The sequence below is a fragment of the Perna viridis genome, chromosome 1 (assembly GCF_037379345.1).
Source record: "Perna viridis isolate PV_CMFRI_1.1 ecotype Kerala chromosome 1, ASM3737934v1, whole genome shotgun sequence".
Lineage (NCBI taxonomy): Eukaryota > Metazoa > Mollusca > Bivalvia > Mytilida > Mytilidae > Perna > Perna viridis.
This window is the reverse complement of record NC_142445.1, coordinates 31233827-31245705: the sequence shown is the minus strand read 5'-3', so window position 1 is coordinate 31245705 and position 11879 is coordinate 31233827. Positions and strand designations below refer to the sequence as shown.

Below are 11879 nucleotides of genomic sequence, written 5' to 3'. Positions count from 1 at the left end.
TTGAAACAATTATCTGTTTCGAACTTCACATGTTATGCGCCAACATCTATTGTGGATCAACATTTTGAGGTTTACAGTGAGATTTCATCGTAGCAAAAACAAGAACTCTCCGTGAGTGTATACTGAAAGTAATTTGCTATTCTAATACAGATACATGTAGATGATTCATCATTTATTGCAGAGTTGAATTACAAATGTGATAAGCGTGTCAATCATATACATATTTTTCTGTTTACATATTACCATTAAAATTTGCACCAAAAAGCGCTTACAGTCTGTAAGTTTCTTACCCGGACACTGAATGAATGAAATTAAAAATCATAGTCGACATAAAAAACAATTTGAAGATACTAGAAAAGGTTTGTAAATACATGTATTTTTTGCTGGATGTGCCACTTCGAAAACACGTGGGTTTCAAGTATAAGAGAGAGTATCAGTTTTGTACACAGTAGCAACAATATCAAAAGATAATTAGTGGGTAATGCATTAGAAGTAAAATGTGAGGTATAAGGGTTCGACTACCTACTAAGGCGGATTCCAGTCTTAGTTTTGCATTCAAATGAAGTTTAAGCTAGATTGGTATGATCATGACATTTAAACAATTAAGACGAAAATTTTACTGAATGGTTTCAAATATTTAACTTTTAAACGTTTAATTTGAAAGTTAAGATAATGCAAAACTACGGTTTAAGATCAAGGTAAAATTTGTCTGTATTTTTGTAAGAACGAGCCTATCTACGTTTAAAGTCATTGCATTACAGTGAAATGTTATGCCTGTACACAAACATTAATGCAACGAGATTTGTTTTAAATCAGTAGTTTTATTACCTTGCAAATTTTGTCATCAAGAAAACAACAAAAATATAATTTTGTATTAAGTTTGAATTTATTATTAGTCGTAAAAGTCACGGTGTCATTCATAAAGTATTTGTTCAATAATAACCATTTAATATCCATCCTTCTTTCTTAAGCAGGTACTTTCCCGTTACCAGTATGTACTGATAAAGAGTCAATAGGTTCAGTAAGTATTGACTAAAAGACATGCAAAGAATAAAATGAGTTATATAAAACATAATGACTATATATTGGTATTGTCTATGAGTAAAAAGTAAGAAGACGCCAAGATATAATTAGAATAATGAAAATAAAACCAACATCTTTATATGATGTGATAAACTCAGGATGACTCAGCGAAACCCTAATGCTTGACCTTTTTAACTTAAGATATAAATCGAAACACACAAATATAATGTTAGACCCTCACGTCCCCATGCAGTAAGATACGATAAACATATTAATCGCGGTTGCTAATTTTGACGGATTCGGTCAAGGAAATATATGTGCATGTATCAATTTTCGCGGTTTCAAAAAATAATAAACGTTGTATGTTGTTAATTATCAATCACTGGTACTATTTGTCGTGTCTTTCTGTCCACCGCGAAAATAGCGATTGATTACATTTGCGGTATAGTGTTTTACAATTGAATACTCATGCTTTAAGTTATTTTACGATAAAAGAAATATACAATTGCATAAATGTAACATACGATGCAATCGTTCCTTTTGAGCTTCGATGAATAAGTCCATAAACTCGGAAGGTAAAATAAGATAATTTCAAACATCGGGAAGAAGAAATCAACAACTCACCAAAGTATGATGGCAATTGCTTATAGCATTTGTAATTTATTGTCTGAAAACATGAAATCAATAGATTTCCACACAGGTAAATGTGAAATCAGAAATTAATAAAAATCGAAAGGGAGCTCGCATGAACAGAAATAAGAAAGTCAAAGCGATCATGTTTCTTTGAACCAAAATACTAGATACAAGTTAACAGTATAAAACAAAGTGATAAAAAATATATACAACGCCTCAGAATGTGACGACTCTATTCGCTACAATGATCCATCGAATTGATACAGGAAAATAATGTTAACTTATAGAAGGGTACATCGTGTACTAAGTTACAGTCGTAGATTAATCCTACAAGGAGGAATGACCCGGCCAGCAAAAGCTATATTTTATATAGCCTAGCTGGCCGAGTGGTCTAGAGCGCTGGACTTAGTCCAGGCGATGTTGCCATAGCTGTCACAGAAGTACGAGTTCGTATTCCGCGACCAAGCATTTGCTTCGCAAATTTGACAGTTGTAACGTCGTTGGAAATTTTTCAGTCCATACAGTGCAAATCAGTATCAAATTGAAGTATTTTAATATATGTCTCTTTGACCTAACTTAAGGACGGATTGACCAAAATGAGGAAGTTATTTGTACTTATTTGCATTTATCAATACGATCATAGCATTTTGAGGACGACCTTTGTGAGCTGTATTTTTACAAAACTTGAACTAAACTTTATGAACCATACCATATATTCATGAACGTATCTCTTTAAGAAGTGAAATCCTCGAGAAACAACAGTCAACCAATGAAAGGAATTGGTATAATTATCTTTTTTAGTTACCCTATATAAAAAGATCCCCGACCTGAGCTAAGGTCATTTTTTATCAACGACATCTTCTGTCAACATGAAAATATTGACATTATTGTGTGGTGTGAACTGTAGTCACTTCCGTGGAGGCCTGATAACATGGAAACCAGTTGGAACAAATCAGGTATCTCTTGCCGTTAGTTAGGGTTCGAATAAAATTTAAATGTTTTAAAAGTAATAATTTGAATGCAAAATCCTTCTTTGCATTGAAATGTATGTTTTTTTTCTGATGTCTTTTTGTAAAAATAAAACTGTTTGAAATGATGATATATCTGTGAACTCAAAAATTATTTCAATGTTGCAAAAATGTGACAGAATTTAAATAGCAAAAATAATATTACTGACAAGGGATTATTCTAAAAATCGCAAAAAAGGTGTTGCACATTTTAGACTTAAGTGACAAAAGCCCAATCCATCCAATTCCATCTACTATCAATTTACGCTCAATATGAAATATGGCTTCAATATGTAAAATATAAAGAATGGTATGGAATGGAGTTTTGGTTCAGTTGTATCCCTTTATTCTGCTACTGATTGTCAATTGTCTAATTGTCCATTCGTTTAATTAAGAATTTCTGAACCCGTTTTCATCTAAGTTGTTGGAGTGTCTGTTTTAATTTAAAATTCGAGTTACTCATTGTTTTTACAGAAGATTTTGTATTTTCATTTTACAATTATTTGTTCATATGTTTTACAGTATGTATTTTATCAAAGGGCATTACTCTCAAAACACAAATCATTATTGAATTTATATCAATTTTCTTTAGTTTGAATGATGAAATATACATTTGCCAATACATGAATTTGTTTTTCAGAATGAGATATACTACCGCATTGCTTTTAGACGCAGTTCTACCGGACACGCATGCACGGAAAACTCAATAACAAATAAAACTTTATTACAAGGAGAAGGATTGCTACAGTGTTTGAATGGGTGTAGCAGTTCAATCACACAAATGTCTTACTATTGTACTGACTATAGTATAAATGAAGACTGGACAACTGGAATCAGGATCATTAACTATACTTTACCAGCATCAAATACCAACATTTGTCATTTTGGGTAACTAGGTCTATATACAAATCATTTGGGTTTGCTTTTAGTTCGACACTTGGAAGCAAACTCAAACTTTCGTTATTTTAAATCAATGTTTTACGTATTTGATTCCTTTTTATACATGCACATTTTTAAATTCAAGACACTTAACATAACGCATTTATGACTATCAGTAATGTTGCAGAATTCGTATTCTTTTTATCTAGATGGAACATGCTGCACACACTTAATAAAGCACCAAAATGAGAAAAAAACATTGATCAAAGAAAAGAAATATGTAAGGGGAAAGCTCAACGCGATTTAAAATATCTACAGTTAACATATGGCAGAGATGAAAACAAACCTTCGAATATTTATTTACCTATTTTTATTTCAGATACTAAAGCTGTTGTTGGATAAGTCTTGCCCCAGGAGGCAGTGGAAGTTGGGTTGTAAGAACAATTGCAGATTTCAACATCCGCAACGATACTGGGAAAATAAATTCGTCCCCAACGACAAGTGTTTAGCCAATCATTCGGTTTAGTCTTGGATGTAGCTATCATATGAAAATTCCAGGTATGTCTTACTGACATGATCAAAATCAAATAAAAGTTTTGTTTTTGCTCTCCGAAATTAATTTATTCTTTTGAACATTTTAATTGACAAAGAAGTTACTTATTTTATTTCATATGTGTGTATATCTCGAATTTTTACAACTATATATAGAGCTTTTGATAAAAAAGGCAATAAATATGTTTTATGTTTTATGAACGACAGTAGAGTAGGATATAATCATTGCATGCTACATTTCTCGAAATATTGTTTTGCTGCATATGTTCAAATAACTGATATTGTAGTTGCTGATGATGACGGTGATGTTGTTCGTTGTCGTTGGGCGAAAAGTGTTCCATATGACGAGTGCAGTGGTGTTTGTCAGATGTTCATTGGATCAGTTTTAGATGAGGTTTAACTTATTGGTTGCATAAGTATATTTTAAACACCCAAAGCATAGTTTTATGCTCTCTGACCAGGTCCTACCGAGTAAAAGAACATTGAAATCTTACTCGAGGGTGTCTGAGATTTCATAGTCTTGCATTTTCATGTGGTGTTTGATTCTTATTCTCAGTTTAATAACTAGTTTTATGATTATTACGCCAATTTTGAATGCTCTGTTCGCCGAAATTATTTAGAATAAAACGTTTTATTGAGACGTCACTAATTTCAAGGCTAAACATAAGAATATATTTGTCTTGTTTGTCTGAAATTAAGTATTGGTCTGTTTACAAACCTGGGAGAGACTATTTATCATATTTCACAGTAATCAATGAAACTGTTCAAATACATTTGTTACGTCCTTAAAACAGCTTTTACTATATTCATTTCCTTGGCATAGCTATTTATCGTGAAATAGTTTTTGACTGGTTATAAAGTAAATATTCTGGCCGAAAATTGTCCCGTACTTCATATAGTAGAAAGCAACCAAGATTGCAGGAGTTTACATATCTCTATGACCGACTTTCATTTACAATCTAATTGTCAAAAACTGTTTTTATGACGTCTCCAGAAGAATTCCAGAAAAGAAATTGTATTAAGAAATGCATACAACATAGAATATAACATCGCTGAGAGTGCAAGACAGAGAAATCTAAGAACACCAAAGGTACCTGATATTTCTTTGTCTGATATTCTCAATGGTATACATTGTCCAACAATGCCTCAGGGCAAACAGGTTGGTATGCAGTCGCAATCAAAATAGAAGACTTTGAATCAATTACAGCCTCTGTACTACATATATAAACATGCTCACAAATGTGGCACAAATTTAACAAATGTCACTGTAACGATTTAAAATTGATTTGACTGTACCCTTTTCCCGTTTTATTTTGTTCTTATTGACCAAATTAATACATTTTTCTCACTAAAAGGACAAGCATATTCCTTTTTTAAAGAATCTAACACCAATGATTGTGCAAGGCTGAGAAATCTAAAACAAACAAAGGTAGCTGAGATTTCTCTGCCTTGCATTCTCAACGGTGTTTGATTCTTAATATTTTGTTTTAATTTTGTAGGACACGTGTACAATGTCCTACCATGCTTCTTGGCTAACAGGTTGGTATGCAGTCGCAATCCAAATAGAAGACTTTGCATCACCTACGGCCACTGTACCACTGAACAGTGTTCCGTTACAATTCCTAGTGTTAGTTTCACAGTCCGCAGAGGACTGTTCCTCTAGACCAGTATTTCCACCGAATGTAATAACAGACGGCTCCATTCATCACTTGCTGCCAGACCAGTTGTTTAATGTGACAATTATTGCAAGAAGTGGAAGTGCGACGCTAAGGTAGGAAAGCAATATATGCAATTGGTGTTCGCTTGTTGTTAAATACATCTTGGTATCAACTTAATGAAATAGAGACTCTAGCAAAATTAGTTGTCTAAAATTATATTTACAAATATTTAAACAGCAAGATATAGCGATCAATGAAAAGAGCTATCATCAAAGAAACTGAACAGTTCAATGTAACAGTGTTTTCAAAATTTGTCAATTTATTCATTAATTCTACGTGGTTTATACTCTCACTGATACCTTACAGGAACAGTTATATGCAAGTTATACCATGCTTATGACTTAAGCTTAAGAAAAAATAACAACTGTTTTTTTTCTTTTTAAAATAATACGTATAGTGTAGCAGAAATAACAACACTGTAGCCACAAGGAATGATTAAGTCAGATCTTTATCCCTATGGAACTTCTAGTAGAGAGTGGTTTATTTATGTTACATGGATACCAACTCTTGCACAGACAGGCAACAACATATTTTGTTTCTCAGCCACTGATAATATTGGGTAAACCGTTTATCAAAAGTGCGAAACTCAGCACGAATTATTCACCCTAAAAAACATTTAAATTTTGTTATAACACTGCTTTGTTTTTTAAACTATTTAATTTGAAGATGAATAAAGCAATTTCGACAACATACATGCACAGTTGCATTTACGTAAAACGTAATTAGGCTATGTTTATTAAAGGAGAATGAAACATTCATGTCAGTCTAATTATATCCATAATAATCCAAGACTTACTTGAAATGTTTGACAGCCGCTATTTAGAAGTTGTCGACCTAAACGATGTACTTATAAAAAGCATGCACATTCGTTGTATCGATGCACCTGCAAAGCTATGTTTCAAATGCTTGTTATCCAGTTTGGTTTCGTATTTACTTAAGTTAAACTATACTTTTATTCAAATTTCATTATTTTTTTTGCCTTTTCCATATCTGTTTATGTTAATAGCATAAATGTACTGAATGTGGTTTGTTGTATCAAATATGATTCTGTTCTCCTTGCATTAGGCAAACATCCGATCAAGTGTGTGCCACACTAGTTGTGCACGGTAAGTTGGTTACGGTAACTGTTATTTATCCGGATTAAAAAAACTTTCTTATACAATCTTACTGGCAGAGATTACATGTATGATATACGTTTCGTTATGTAAGTAGGTCGTTACTATAATTAATTTAGAAACATTGCATTTCAATCTTTGTTTATGCTTTTATATATATTGTTTCATAAACGGATGTGTAACAGAAACATATACATATTTGTATCTATAGAAAAGTTATTAATTGAAAAATTAAATTATATAAATTATTAACTGAAATGAATTACTATATTAAATATTTTTCGATTGGTTTAGGCGAGGAATTACCCCCGTCAGTGAAGACAACGACCAGAAGTTCTCAAAACCCAACTGCAACTGTAAAAAAGTACCACTGACTCAGAAGTTGAGGTCGAAGTGGCAGATCCAACTGATACCGTAAATGTTGTTGTCGTAGCTGGCGCTTCGTATGTGATGTAGAAATAGTTGGAGTAACAGCACTTGGACTGGCCAGATTTCTTGGTTTAGGAAGATCTACAAAAGTTTGGGGAAGCGGTATGATTCCAGATCGCTCCCAGATCAATACAGACGTGACTGCTGATAATTTCAACTCTTTACACTATAGACGAGACTTTGTTAGTACAATATCCGCCGCATCTCATACGTTTACCAGATGAAATGATATACCAGATATCTGTATTTCACCAATACATATTTTGTGGCATTTAAAATATTGTTCTTCATAATTTGTTGTTTTTCATTCATCAACGTTGCTGTAACATTCAAAGGAATTAATGACTTTGATGTGAACGAGTAATCAAGGAAACCAAAATTCTGGTCGAAATTAAAAGAATGTAGTCCGGGGACAAAGATTAGACATGGAAAACAGATACACACAACGAAGAACACAAAATAACAAAAATGATGCATACAAAGTAACAAAAGTAAATGAGCACCTCGCACTCCACTAAAACTAGTATAGACCAGTTGCACCAGTAGGGTAGGTGTGCTCTGCTCTTCTAGAAATACCCGCCGAGTTGCTCATAAAAAGTCCGGGGTAGACGAAAGAGAAAAGAAAAATTATTACACGTTGAACAAAGCAGTTTTCATTGTGCAGATGGATACATCGTAACGATAGATAAGTTCATGACTTCTGTAGTGATGACTTGAATCTTGTAGCAACATAACCCTGATCCAGTAGCCTAATTGTAAGTAGTTAAACGCGAAAATAAAATTGCGTAGTTACGGCAAGCTCTGGCATAACGTTTAAGTTGTGATATGAAAACTCCATACGCAGGTGGTGAAGGGATTTTGCCACAGATGAAAGGAAAGTTGACAATACGGAATGAAAAATCATTTCGTTTGTCATATAGTTTGGTAAATAGTTTTCCTTTACCATGGACCTGTAAGTGTAGGTCAAGATATGAGGCTGACTTCACAGTATCTGATGTATCCTTTATCTCAAGTTATTTGGGGTAGATGTTATTTATCCCCAAAACTAGGGTTGTTTAACGATAATACGTCATCGATATAGCAAAAACTAAAATCAAAGGATCTAGCTGAACAAGTTCCATTTTTTGGGTCAGATCAGCTATAAAGTCAGCCTCATTACAGTGAAGGAATAGGTCAGCAAGTAGAGGAGCACAATTTGTTCCCACTGGGATGCCGACCGTTTGTGGACACCACACTGGACAAATATGTTGTCGATAAAAATTCCAGCATTTTGAAAACATTATCTTCGGTATATTTGGAAGATAATTTGGAATTATATTTTACAAAATACTACCAAGAACTACATATTTGTATCGAGGTGTACCGTCTTTTTTGGAGAAATAATGATGTATAATGCTTTTGAGTCAAGAATCTAACCGAGTAAAGTGAAATCGAAGTATAAAGAGTTGAACAATCATGTTTTAATGCTAATGATCTCGAAATGAGGGTTTCCAGAAGATCTTTGGAATTTTTCAGGATCCTCATTTAATTAATACCACTACGGGGGTGTTGTGGTAGGACTGAAGACCCTCTTTGACAGCTATGAGAATAGAAGTTAAATGTACGATTATTAGATTAACCTTCTATCAAAACAGCCTAAAGCGTTTTGTTATAGTATTATAAAATTCAAGATCATTTAGATCAAGATGAGTTTAATTTTAAGATGCAGTATAACTTATTGATTGTTTAAGTATTTTGTAAACCATTATGTGAAAAGATGATTTCTCAAAGCATTGATGATCTCGTATACAGCTTTGACATTTTTCAATTAATGTTTTAATGGTTATGTGAATATGTAATTAATAGAGCTACCACTGCCCTGCTTCTTTTATTTTTACAGGAGACTTGCACATTGTCTTTCATTATCCCGAAGAAATGACAATTCTGCATAATTCCTATAAAAATGCTTTGTGCGACATCAAAGTTCAGACCTTTCCTTTTTGCAACAATGAAAATATCTAACCTCTTTATTACATTTTTTGCATCTTATCTATACTACAAGGAATTAACGTAGGTAATAAAACTTCTACTAGTGTTCTTCCTTTCTCAAGCTCATTCTTGACCATTGGGATAACCGTATTAATATGAAAGTACACGTATGATAATGATTGGTATCTCGCAATCGCTTCGTCCACTGCTCCAATCCAAGAATGGATAAATTCACATAATTAGTCATCTATTGTCATATTGATGTTTACAAAAACTAGCTCTTTTATAAGAAAAGTAAGTCAATTAGTTTAGTATGTCCATTGTTTGTTTCTCCATTCTGCCATGTATGATTTTGTATGTTTGACCTCATGTTACACATATTATACGTCTGGTCGTTATCAGTTTACAAGTTATTTCTGTGTTAAAAAATAGTACGCACTAACCGATTATTATCTCTACTCTCTCTCTTTTGTAAAAAATGGTGATAATATTTTGTCGTTTACCTTGCTGCAGGCAATATTACACTCAACATTGGTCGGTAACATGCAGATAAATAAATCATTTAAAAATCTGGTGATATCAATCAATTGTTAAAATCAATTGACGTCGATATCAAACTTGTTCTCGAAATAGATAAATAAATAATAAAATGATATTAATCACAGATGAATTTATATCCTCCATGGTTGCTAAATCTCTTACTATAGAAATATTATATTTACTATCAGTACATGGACTATGTTATTAGTATTTTTAGACCATTGGTATATTATAGAGTTACATGGAACTATATCCTAAATATCTAGTTAAAAATTTAAATATCGGTTATGTAAGAATATTAACCATAACGACTGATACTAAAACAGTAAATCATTACATATGTGCATCATTAACAAACAGGTGTATGTTAAAATGGTGATAAGTCATTTGTATATACACGTTCTTCACATGGTAATTTTAATTGGGACAAGTAAACCCGATGCGATGTGATGTCTAAAACAACGTGCGAAAAGGATTTAAATCTTTATTCGATATTTTGAATTTTCAACTATTAATGAAAATGAAAAGAACATATTCAGTTTGTAAGGGTACCTTTATATTATTTTTTTAAAATGGTGTTAAAAGTAGACAGCGATACATTTCTTTACTTTGAAAGGCTATAAAAATCAGGTTATGATTTTTGGTCAGTTAATTTTTGCATGATATATTTATATCAATATATAATGTTCAAGATAAAATCCAAAATATTACATCCAATATATTAGTTTTCTAAATGATCTTTGATCTTTCTTGACACTTCATGTGTCTATTCGAAATAATGTTGCACCATTTCAAAATTACATCATGAATAAATGTTACATTCAGAACCTAAATCGCACCGGGGGTTGCCCCAGTTTTTAATGGGACCTCTTATCGATGCTGTATTAATAAGGTATGTCGAATGACCTGTATTATTGTAACTAAATTCTTACTGGAATTTATTGACTTCTTAAAAGACAGGTTCTACTGGTCGAGCAGGACATGGTTACCTCTCCGAAACACCTGAACTCCCGTTATTTTGCGGTCAATTTTGCAAGTGTTTTAGCCCTTTGTGTGGTTCCTTGTTTTTCTTCGACACACTTTTGCTGCAATTGATAAGTTTTCTAATAGTTTAATGTCTGTTGTCCAAATTTCTGAAAAATGAAACCGATTTGCCCTTCCTGCATGACAAAATCAAGTTCAAAATATCTCTTCTGTTACGGTTAAGGGGTATGACGATGAATGAGTAACACAACTGTATTAATATTCCACAACATGAAATACACTGAAGGTAGATTATACCCGTTTAACGAAGCATTCATTTCTGTCGTCTTACAAAATCATACAGACATATATATTTTCTATTGACCAAACTTTACGACAAACGTGATGACTTTTTATTCAAAATTGTCAGCTTTCCTTTCATCTGTGGCAACATCCCTTCAGCACCTGCGTATGGAGTGTTCATATCACAACTCATAAATTATGCCAGAGCTTGCCGAAACTACGCAGACTTTTTGTATCGCGCTAACAAATAGACTTCTGGAACAGGGTTATGTTGCTACAAGATTGAAGTCATCACTACAGAAGTTTTATGGTCGTCATCATGAACTCGTGGATCGTTATGGTGTATCCATCTGCACCATGAAAACTGATTTATTCAACGGGTCATAGTTTTCCTTTCATCGTTTGTCTACCCTGGGCTTGACTTTTATGAGCAACTCGGTGGGTGTTTCTAGAAAAGCAAAGGACGCTTACCCTATCGGTGCACCTGGTCCATGCTCCCAGTTTTTAGTGGAGTCCGAGTTGCTCATTTGCTTTTGTTACTTTGTATGTATGATTTTATTTACTTTATGTCCTTTGTTGTGTAGGTCTGTTTTCCATGTCTGGTCTCTGTCCCTGGATTGCATTCTTTTGATTACCGCTATAACCTTGGTTCCCTTGATTACTCTTTCTATAAACTAATAGTGTTTTATATAAAACAAAATAATATATTTAAATATTTTCTGATGATTTTTTGACATGAGTTAAAAACA

The 11879-nt window shown here is 32.9% G+C and overlaps 1 pseudogene; it reads left to right on the top strand.

Moving 5' to 3' along the window:
- Nucleotides 1-2525: 2525 nt before the first annotated feature.
- LOC148628360 (integrin beta-like protein C) lies at nt 2526-6956 on the top strand (annotated as a pseudogene).
- The last annotated feature ends 4923 nt before the right edge of the window (nt 6957-11879 follow it).